Source organism: Xyrauchen texanus, unplaced genomic scaffold (assembly GCF_025860055.1).
Source record: "Xyrauchen texanus isolate HMW12.3.18 unplaced genomic scaffold, RBS_HiC_50CHRs HiC_scaffold_874, whole genome shotgun sequence".
Classification (NCBI taxonomy): domain Eukaryota; kingdom Metazoa; phylum Chordata; class Actinopteri; order Cypriniformes; family Catostomidae; genus Xyrauchen; species Xyrauchen texanus.
Window position 1 is genome coordinate 6,608 of NW_026266879.1, and position 11,682 is coordinate 18,289.

Consider the following 11,682-nt stretch of genomic DNA (forward strand, 5'->3'; position numbering starts at 1 on the left):
ATCACATTTAGTTATGTTGCTAGTTAGGTTGAAAACCCGCCACAGGGTGTCTGGTAAGAGACTGGTCAGTAGATGTCCGATATTTGGGAATAACCCGTTTATTTGTCACCACATCAACTCAGATAACAAAGTAGTTGTCCTTAATCAAGGTGTATAAATAGGTGTGGTTTTCTATGGTAACAGAAAATATAGGCAATTGTAAACATACATAATAATAACATTAAATATTTTAAAACAGGTACATGATGTGTATGAACAAAATATGGAAATGAGATTAATAAAGAAAGAAAAACAAACTTGCTATGCCATACATTAAATTACACTCTAAACAGTTTGATCTACGTCTCATAGTTTGTCAGCGGTGCTCTGTCTGGGCTTGTTACACGCACATGCATTAAGTAGTTTACAACTTCAGAATACCTCAAACGCAGTCTTTAACAATTGAAATGCATCAAACACTGATGAAATATACATAGATTACATCAATATGAACAACTAAGTAGATATATAACATCCTATATACAGCACAACATCGTTACAAAGCCGTGATAACTCCTATAATTAACCTCAACGAGCTAATGCTCGTTATAACGGCAAACTAAATATTGAACAGGTCTAGGATTGCACATATGATTGCTAGAAATCAAGTATAATTCACTTACTTTGCATTGACGCTACAACACCCATGAAATTAACAACTAAAATGTTATTTACAACGGCAAAAATACAGCGTTAGTGCTCCGACAGAATCAACTCTCAACTTCACACAGAGCACTGTGGTAGGGATGTTAGCATGCAGTAGATCAGCGCTGATTGGCTGCTATGCTGTATGCTGTGCGTCGATCAATCTCGGCAAAAGAAAAAGATTTATGTCAGAAGGCATATTACTAGTAATGGCCTTTTTAACAGCCGCCCCAGATTCGGTAAAGAGAATCTGTGCAATTAAGAAAAAGCCTCCAAGTAACAGATTGGTTTACAGTCATTCAGGAATGCTAGGCAATTGTATAATACGTGCTATTGAGTGTGTATGCGTCTTTGCACCCACCTTAACATTAGCCGTCCTCACTCTGCCATCAGCCCCAGGGAAGACTTCTGACACTCGTCCCACCAACCAAAGGGCTCGAGGCAACTGTGGGTCGACTATCATCACTGTGGTGTCAACTTGAGCGTTGGATGTGTCACCTTGCCACTTCTGGCGGCTTTGAAGACCAGGAAGGTAAAACCTCAGAAAGTGTCTCCAGAAGTGGTCTGCAAGATCTTGACTGTGACGCCATCACCGCTTGCTTAACAGCTCTGACTCTGGGTATACCACTGGAGGTAGAGAAGAATCCGACCGCCCATCAAGAGAGAATTTGGAGTGATGGGGTCTGGATCAACAATGTCAGAGGAAGTATAACCCAAGGGTTTAGAGTTTAGTATTCCCTCAATTTCTACCAACACTGTATCTAGTACTTCAAAGGTAACTGCCTGGGCTCCGATAGTGGCTGTCAGTGCTTGCTTAAGGGGCCGGATTTCTCGTTCCCAGCAACCTCCGAAGTGAGGAGCATTTGGGGGGTTGAAATGGAATTCGATCTGGTGTCTGGCAAGCTGTCCCTGAAGTTCAGGGGCAAGGGCTGCGAATGTTTCTCTGAGTTCCCTTTCTCCTCCCTTGAAATTTGTGCCCTGGTCTGATATGAGTTCGAATGGGGTTCCACGTCTGGCAGTAAAGCGTCTGAGGGCCATGAGGAAGGAATCAGTATCAAGGTTATGTAGTATATCAATGTACACTGCTCGAGTGGTTAGGCACTTAAAAATTATACCCCATTTCTTTTCAGTCCTCCTTCCGACCTTGACAGCATAAGGGCCGAAACAGTCCATACCTGTAGAATAGAATGCAGGTCAGTATAGTCGTAGTCTGGCTGGAGGGAGGTCTGCCATTTTGGGAATTTCTGGCTTCTTTCTCCATTTCTGGCACTCTACACATCTTCGTTGGTACCGCTTAACCGCTTCCCTAGCGGAGAATCCAGTACCTGCGGCGAAGTTCAGCAAATACTCTCTCACACCCTGGGTGGTGGAGTTTGGCGTCATAACTTTGTATGATGAGCTGTGTGATTGTGTGCTTCGGATCAAGAACGATTGGGTGTATAGCATCTCGCTCAAGATAGGGGCTTTGGCGTGGCTGACCTCCAACTCGAATTAATTGGGTCTCACTGTCAAGTTCAGGTGCTAAAGCTTTTAAGCGGCTGTTATGGGTTAGAGGTTTACCACTCCTTAATTGTTCAAGGTCTAAGGGGAAAGAATCCTGTTGGGACTGTTGTAAAAGAGTGACTTCAGCATCTCTGTAGGCACTGGCTGTCAGGCTACCGGTGGCAGCCCGTGAGAAGCCGTGGACTCTATCAACTCTTGGAAAGTTATATGTTGATCAAGGTTGGGGACTGAAGGGCTGGTTGTGAAGCATGCAAGTGTGCACAAACCTGTCTTGCGCAGTTCCTCTCCATCTACATCCACAGGATGTGGTATTTCAGGCCACGAACTTGGAGAGTCTTTTAAGAATGATGGTCCTTGATACCAGTGTCTATCTGGACCAAGCTCATTCAAGGACAGTCCCCGTGTGATATCATCAGCTGGGTTACTGGAAGATGGCACAAACCTCCATGTATGCTTCTCAGTGATATCTTGGATCTCTGCCACCGGGTGCCGACAAAGACCTTGAATCTACAAGATTCAGACTTGAGCCAGGTAAGGACTGTGGTTGAGTCAGTCCATAAGGTTACGTGATGAATGGGCAAGGTTAACTCAGCACTTACAACTTTGCCCAGTTGAGCGCCAGTTAGCGCAGCACAGAGTTCTAGGCGGGGTATTGATTGCTGTTTTTTGGCGCAACTTTTGATCTTGCTGTAAGGAAAGAGACCTCCACGTCCCCTGCCGGTCTTCTGACCTTAAATAAGCGACTGAACCATATGCCCATTCAGAGGCATCACAAAAGATGTGTATGTCTCGTTGACTTTTTTCTTGGTCTTTGGCTGGACTGGTGTAAGACCTTGGGAAGGCAATGAATGGTAGAGATGATAACTCTGCCTCCCACTCTGTCCAAGCCTGTAGTAGATCAGGGGAAGGTTTGGATCATCCCAGTCCCTTTTTTGTCCCACAAGCGTTGGACTATGAGCTTAGCCCTGGTGGTGTACGGAATGAGGTAGCCCAGGGGATCATATTGACTGGCCAGCGTTCGGTAGATGTTACGCATAGTGATTTCAGCACTCTTTTTGGGACGATACCGGTAGGAAATGGTGTCTGTTTGGTGGTTCCAAAGCAGTCCCAGAGTAGATTCTTGCGTATCTGTTTGGCCATGAGAAATCCAGAGCTCAGTACTGACTGATTTCAAATCTGAGGGCAGATGGTTTATGGTTGACGGCTGATTACTAGACCACTGTCTCAATTCGAAACCACCATCTACCAGTAGGTTCCCGATTTTGTCGACGAAGTTTTTGGCTTCTGTCGTAGTAAAGCTTTGCAGGCAATTGTCGACATAAAAGGACTTCAAGACTGAATACCTGACATCTTCTCCAGGTTGGCTGTGATCAAGTACATGCTTTTGAAGGGCGTACACTGCGTAACAGGGACTGCAAGTGGTCCCAAAGGGAAGGACCTGCCACTCAAAAACACTAGGTTGTTCCTGTACATTGAGATCTCTCCAGAGAAAACGCAGTAGTGGTCTGTCCTCTGGGAGCAACCTGATCTGGTGGAACATCCCACGTATATCACTGCTGACTGCAATGGAGTGTTCCGGAACCTGAGCAGAACAGCGAGTAAAGACGGTCCCAGTACTGGTCCAGGGAGCAACAGCTCGTTGAGATTTTGGCCCTGATGTCGGAATGAACAATTAAAAACTACTCGGTCCTTCCCATTGTGATGGACCATATGGTGTGGGATGTACCATGATGAACCAGAGTCCTGTTCAGCATGCTGTTTCAGCTTTACCACATAGCCTGCTTGTTCCAATTTATAAATCTCTGCAGAGTAAGCAGCTGCTTGTTCTGAATTTTTCACCAATCGCTTTTCAGTGGCTCTCAGCTGTGAAATCAGTGCCTGTTTGGGAGCATTAAGTTGTGGCATGGTTTTGACTCGCAAAAGAGGGGTGGCATATCTCTTTACCCCATCTACCTCAACCATGACTGTTTTTTCATCCAGGAGCGCTATTGCCTCATGGTCTTGTCTGGATCTGGTACTGTTTTTTTCACTGCGCCAAGGTAACACATCCATCTGCCAAAGTCTTTCAACATGCTTATAAAGATCTGTCTCAGAAGATGAAGTTGCGATGAAAAAGCAGCGTTGTTCATTGGTCTCCATTTGGAGATGCTGCACAGGACCCTGCAATGTCCAGCCAAGTCGTGTCTTGATGGCAGCAGGACCCCTGGTGGACCAAAGCAGACCAGCCCTACTGGAGTAATAAGATGAGGGTAGTCTGAACCGATAAGTAGCACAGGACGGACATTGTCTAGATTGCATAGCGGGAGCCCCCTCAAGTGTTGATATTTCTCCCTTAATGCTCTGACTGGATGCGTATGTTCAGCCAGGCTCAGCTGCTGGGCTGTAAATGCACCTTTAATGTGGAATATCTTTTTAGGCTGCGACAGTGGGGAGATAGAGAATGACACCGCTGCACCACTAAGGACCTGGAGCTCTTGCCTGACTGTGCGGAGTGGTAGGTCTTCTGGGTTACCTTTGAGGCCGAGCTGCTGAGCAGCACTGTGTAGAAGGATGGTTCTTTCTGACCCGTCATCTTGAATGGCATAGGCAGTCATGCTGTGTTTTCCATTCCTGAGGATTACTTTACTGATCTTCAGTAGGACTTTTCGGCTGGCAGGAGGTTTTCTTATGAGAAGAATCTCATTCATGGTATTCAGAAGACAGGAATTGGTAGTTGTGGTAGCAGCTTCGTTTTGCACAGTCTGTGATCTCTCCGCACTTCTCACTGTAATGTCATGAAGAACTAGCAAATGTCGGCTGTTACACTGCTTGCAGCGCATCTTCAGACTGCATTCCGTTGCTTGACGGTTCCTGCCACAGCACCAACACCGATTGTTCTCCTTGATCCAGTTACGCTTCTGATTGGTGGTGAGTTGCTTGAAATTTGGACAGTTATTCAAGGAGTGCTTAGTATTATCACAGTAGGGGCAGTAAGGCTTTGATCCAGCTTTCCAGGTCGTAGATGATGTCATTGTGTCAAGCAGAGCTTTCTCAGTGTTGAGCAGAATGTTAGTATTCTTATGAGAAAACTTGTGGTCTTTGATTATCTCTCTGGTCCGTGCAGTAGGCCCTTTACGTTGGCTGGTTACAAATCTTGATGTGTCATCCTGCACTTGGATTTCGTACTCCAACCATTCAGAAAGATCTAGAAGTGTTGGAATCGAACACTGTGTGGATGTGCAAACCGGCGAAAACTTGACCTGAGATCATGAGGTAATTTTCCTAATAATCTGGAGACATGAGAACCACACTGTAATTCAAAGTTGCCCTTCTTTCCGAGTTGCCCCAGCATGCCAGCGAGTGACCGAACTTTAAGTGCTGAACAGTCTGAAGGCTTTTATGTCTCCGCTGCTGATATTTGGGCCATCCATAAGTTCTGCTATTCGTTGTAATGCAAGCTGGTGTGGCTGACCAAACTGCTGATCCAGAGCGTCCATTGTTCTTGTGAAGGGGTATTGAGAATGGCTGTAAGAATCAGCGATGAGTAGCGCCTCTTCTAGCTTGAGATGGTCTGTGAGAATCTGAAATTTAAACCTCTCTGTGGCATTAGCAGGGAGTGTATTCTCTAAGGCGATCTTCAAACGTGAGAACTCTCTCGGGTCTGGATGTACAAAATCTGGTATGGTGGGAGTAGGGCCTCTGTACATTGACTCTGGCTCAAACTGGCGCACTTTACTCTGTGAGCTATGGGCCGTTCTTTGGCGCCAGGCAGAATCATAAGGTGTAGAGGTTGCACACGCTCTCTCATATGGGGGTTGATATTCTCTTTCAGGTTGGTAAAATTCCTCCTCCTTTGGAACCTCCCAACTGGATGGCTGGGCACATGGAATGTCATAGGGGAGTAATCGTTGTCTCTGAGATCAGCCACAGGAGCAGAAGAATGTTCATGATCTGAGTTGATATCATGTTGTCTGAAGCGTGGTGCTGGCACAGGCCTAAAACTTCTCTCAGCTGACTGCATGTTCTTTACACGACGTGGTGCAGGAATAGGCTGGCTAGTGTATGACTGACGGGCAGGAATAACAGATGGTAGCGGTTGAGCCACAGGCCGTTGTTGTTCTACCTGAATCTGTAGCTGCTGCATCTGCCGCTTAAGTTGAGAGAGCTCTTGTGCATATTGCTGATTTGTCTGCTGCAATGCATCCCTTTCCTGCTGGATCGGATTGACAGTCGCGAAACATGTTCCTATTTGCATGGCGAGAAGTAATATTTCTTCGGCTTGAGAATGTCATTCTCAGACCTGCTTAGTTCAGTGTCGGACCATTCTTCTGAGCTAAGGGGCTCATCACCTAGGATCTGTACTGGATCGGATGCCATTGCACCCTCCTGTTGGGTTTCACCCTCTGACCGATAGGAGGGCATCTGAGTGATTGGTGACACGGGTTCGGGATACAAGAGCTTAGGCAGGGAGAAACCAGTGAGATCATAATCTTCATATCGGGCGGGAAGGGCAGTCTTCCTTCTGACACGCCCAGTTGGCTCATCTTCTGCGTGTGCTGACATCTTATAAGCCTGTAGCAAGTTTCATCCGGCTCGAAGGACCATGAAGAAATGAATTGACTGATGACAGCTCAATCACATTTAGTTATGTTGCTAGTTAGGTTGAAAACCTGCCACAGGGTGTCTGGTAAGAGACTGGTCAGTAGATGTCCGATATTTGGGAATAACCCGTTTATTTGTCACCACATCAACTCAGATAACAAAGTAGTTGTCCTTAATCAAGGTGTATAAGTAGGTGTGGTTTTTCTATGGTAACAGAAAATATAGGCAAGTGTAAACATACATAATAATAACATTAAATATTTTAAAACAGGTACATGATGAGTATGAACAAAATATGGAAATGAGATTAATAAAGAAAGAAAAACAAACTTGCTATGCCATACATTAAATTACACTCTAAACAGTTTGATCTGCATCTCATAGTTTGTCAGCGGTGCTCTGTCTGGGCTTGTTACACGCACATGCATTAAGTAGTTTACAACTTCAGAATACCTCAAACGCAGTCTTTAACAATTGATATGCATCAAACACTGATGAAATATACATAGATTACATCAATATGAACAACTAAGTAGATATATAACATCCTATATACAGCACAACATCGTTACAAAGCCGTGATAACTCCTAAAATTAACCTCAACGAGCTAATGCTCGTTATAACGGCAAACTAAATATTGAACAGGTCTAGGATTGCACATATGATTGCTAGAAATCAAGTATAATTCACTTACTTTGCATTGACGCTACAACACCCATGAAATTAACAACTAAAATGTTATTTACAACGGCAAAAATACAGCGTTAGTGCTCCGACAGAATCAACTCTCAACTTCACACAGAGCACTGTGGGCGGGATATTCGCATGCACGTAGATCAGCGAACGCTGATTGGCTGCTATGCTGTATGCTGTGCGTCGATCAATCTCGGCAAAAGAAAAAGATTTATGTCAGAAGGCATATTACTAGTAATGGCCTTTTTAACATCAACATTGTTTAATGCTGTCTTAAAATCTAAACAGTGCAAAACGAATGATCAGGTTGGCGTTTATGGGAAGCACCTTAATTGAGAGCACGCCCGACAAACACAACAGAGATAGTTTTTTTTTAAAGCGAATGACCAGGGAGAGCGCGGATGCAGTCCCCACTACCAGAAATTATGCAGTCGAGATTCCCACATTTGGGGAATTCGCAAGGGTCAGCACAACCGAAGTGCAATGGCCGAGCCTCACCCTGGGTGAACCACCTTCATGATCATAGTGTCTCCCCTACCAGGTAAGTATAAGTGCAAGGGTTTTGGGGCAGAGGGCCCATTCTCCTCTTTACCATTCATACCAACGTTGTCCTCATACACAAACAAATCATCCACAACTTCTAGTGCATGAATGCGCTTTGCAATTAAACAGGCGTGTACACAAATTTTAAACCCCAACTTTTATTGCTACCAAGTCTGTGTATTAGTTCTCTGCCTTGTGACAGTTTGTGGTCTCAGGAGCGAACGACAACAGCACTATACCATTCGCTTTCAGCCGACGAGTCGGCGGTTCGTTCACGGACACGCAATCACACACCTGAACAAGAGCTAAAGTAAAGATTCCTCATTTACCCGCTCTCAGACGCTTATTGAATTAATGATCAAAGATCTCTGCCTTTCATAACAAATGTTGATCCCCCGAAAGGGAAGCGCACCGTGCCTGGAAATACTGCAATACCAAGTCGATACGTAGAGTGGACGGAGCAAGCCCCTCTTCCATCTCCCAGGCCCAAAAATCCATTTAATATATGGTCCCCGGATAGGGGACGTATCAGATATTAAACTGATAAGAACAGATTTTTTTTTTAGTTTTTTTTTTTTTTTATTTATTTGGTACAAATTACAATTCAAATCCAACTATACATAAATCTCCACTAAAAACCTTGTCTTTGACAACTTTCAAGAACTGAAACAAAAAACAGGACCAGGTGATGCCCCTAGCTTCTAAGAGCTATCCTACTCCTACCCTCGATAACCCCCCCCCATATCCTCCTTGATTCTTCCTCACCATAACACAGTTTGAAACAGATTACCTCTTTTGCTATTTTACCAAGTAAACAGAAAAATAACCTCTTTGTAGAAAAACAGGGCAACTGCTTTCTCACGCACTCTGTTCTCCATTCCCACAGAATATTCTTTCCCTCTGAGATTACCCCACACACTACTCTCCTGCGATTTTTTGCCAGTTCCTTCAGCCCCTCCCCATTAAGTACTATATCTCTCGTGATGTGCGGACCCCCCCAATTCTCCCACCACTTCCTTACTAAAAGCCAAAATGCTGTTGCTCCAGTACAGGACCACAGCGCATGCTCAATCGTTTCCTCCTGCCTGCAACCCACTGGACACAGTGGGGATTTTCCCTGACCATGTCTATAAAGACGCTCCCTTGCTGGCAGCCGTCCTAAAGCAGCCAGCCAGTTCAGGTCCTTGCAGTACCCCACCAAATAGGAGGGTTGCAGGATGGACCAATCTACCCCGCAGGGCTGCGGCTCTTCCCTCCCACCTCTAACAGCTCATCCCTGTGCCTACAATACAGCTTCTTGTGACTTAAGATTAAAGACTCTTCGAGACACCAGGGATTGCCTGCCACGAAGACTGCCACCTTTTGGTAGTGCTCCGGCCTATCCACGAGACCAGGGCATTGTTCCTCTCCATGGGACCATAGACCTCAATGGAAAGGCCAACCAAAACTGAGCAAGGAACTTTGCGCTGTGCTCTGTGGTCCGGGCCACCAAATGTGCCGCAAAGGAGGAAAAAAGGGCCTCCATTTTTAAAGGGATACAGGGCACTCCCCTACCTCCTTCCTTCAGAGGGCGGTACATCTGGGCCCTGGCGACCATTTCGGTTCTGTTCCTCCAGAGGAAGGAAAAGACGAGCTTCTCCAGTTTCTTACCATACCAAAAGGGGACTGGAAAGATATATGCCAGGTGGTTCAGGCTGGGGAGAAGGTCCCCCCTTACCACTTCTAACCTACCCCACAATGAGAGCCTCCTTGAGCTCCATCTGACTACCTTTGCTTTTGCAGCTTTGAACTTGGCCCCCAGTTCTCCTGTGCACTATTCCTCCTAAAAAAGTTAATTCCCAATACCTTTAAACCATCAGGGCACAAGGTATATCCCCCTGGCACTATTGTTCTCCCAGCCCAATGCCCAACGAACATCGCAGAAGACTTACCCACGTTCACGCGAGCCCCAGATATCTCACAAAACTCATGCAGTATCTTATCTGCCACTTTAAAATCCTGCTCAGAGGTCAAGAACAACGTTGTGTCATCAGCGTACGCTGCAACCTTCGCACTTGCTCCCCTACCACCAGGTAAGTGCACTCCTTTCAAGGAAGGGGCCGATCGTAGAGCCGCCATAAGGGGCTCGAGAGTCAAAATATATAGTAGGGGGGACAACGGGCATCCCTGCCTTACTCCTCTCCGCTGCTCTACCAGCTCAGAGTAGAACCCATTCACCTCGATTCTGCTCATGGCCCCGCATATAGAAGCATAACCCAGGACCTGAAGATAGGACCAAACCTCAGGTGCTCCAGAACGGACATTAAAAAGGGTGACTTACCCTATCAAAAGCCTTCTCTTGGTCTAGGTTCAAAATTGACAAAGGCAGATGACGTTGTTCGGCCCAGCTGATGATGTCCCTGACCAAGGCCAGGTTCAGCTTACTCGATCTACCTGGCACCCCGCGACGTCTGATCGGGATGGACTACTAAGCTAACCACTTTTTTAGCCGCTCAGTTATAACCTTTGCCAGCACCTTGTAGTCGGTAGTGAGCAGGGTTATCGGCCTCCAATTTTCCAGGTCCTCCTTCCTCCCCTTCTTGTAGAGGAGGGTCACTAAACCTGTCCTCAAAGTAGGAGGCAATTGCCCCTTCGTCAAGCTCTCCTGGTACGTTTCGACCAGCTCTGCCCCTATCAAGGGGGAAAAGGCCTTGTAGAACTCTACTGGGAGTCCGTCGCACCCTGGAGCTGTACCCGTTTTCAGAGAGTGCAATGCCGCCTCAACCTCAAGAAGGCTCAAAGGACCTTCTAAAGCCTCACTCTCCTCCTTGTCTAAAACATCTATCAACCCCGCCAGGAAATCCCCCGTGGCGTGACTCAAAGTAGCCCTACCCCTGAAGAGCTCCCTATAGAACTCAGCAGCCACCTGCAACATTCCCTCTACAGAGGAGACCAATCCTCCTTGCCCTAACAGGCCCTCAATGCTACTACGCTGCTGACGACCCCGTACTGAGGAAAAGAAAAACTTTGTTGGTTTCTCATCCAACTGGCGTTTCTGGGACCCTGACCACAGCAGGAAGGTTTTAGCTTTGCCCCAGTAAAAATCCATCAAGACTCCCTGAAGGTACCTGGCTCTGGCCCACCCTTCTGCTGTATTCAGGGCTCCATTGGACCACAAAGTTTGCAGCTCCTCCGACCACCTGCGGCCTGAGCCCGGCTACGCTCTGCTTTTGCAATCCCCCAGCTGTGGCAAAAGAGAGATATCCTCTCCTTCACTCCCTCCCACCAGGCTGTGTGAGAGTCGAACAGACCCGTGAGGTTCTTCCAGCCAACCAGCAGCCTTTGGAGAGCTGTGTCGAAAGATTTATCTTTAAGATAGGAGGTGTTGAATCTCCACACTTTCCTCCCTCTTTTCACACCTCCTACCTCTGCCCCAACCCCTACCAGAAAATGATCTGAGCACCACATGGGCAGCTGGGTGTAATTTCTCGCCTTCACATGGGCTGGAAAAAACAAGTAATCCAAACGTGAGGCCTCCTGCCTATTGTTGCGCCATGTACAGGTGGGCACTAAACCACCTGCGGCCCTAAATGAGTCCCGGAGGGAAAAGTCTGCCAGCAACTGTGCCAAAACCTTACCAGAGGCATTGTCTAAGGACATATTAAAATACCCACCCAAAATCACTAGTCGGTTGGTGT

The 11,682-nt window shown here is 46.4% G+C and overlaps 1 non-coding gene and 1 pseudogene across 1 annotated transcript; both read right to left on the reverse strand.

Moving 5' to 3' along the window:
* Positions 1-7,849: 7,849 nt before the first annotated feature.
* On the reverse strand, positions 7,850-8,011 carry LOC127642824 (U1 spliceosomal RNA). Its single transcript, XR_007970419.1, has one exon. It is a non-coding gene; the product is annotated as a U1 spliceosomal RNA (small nuclear RNA).
* A 395-nt stretch (positions 8,012-8,406) lies between these two features.
* Positions 8,407-8,609, reverse strand: LOC127642825 (uncharacterized; annotated as a pseudogene).
* Positions 8,610-11,682: the final 3,073 nt, after the last annotated feature.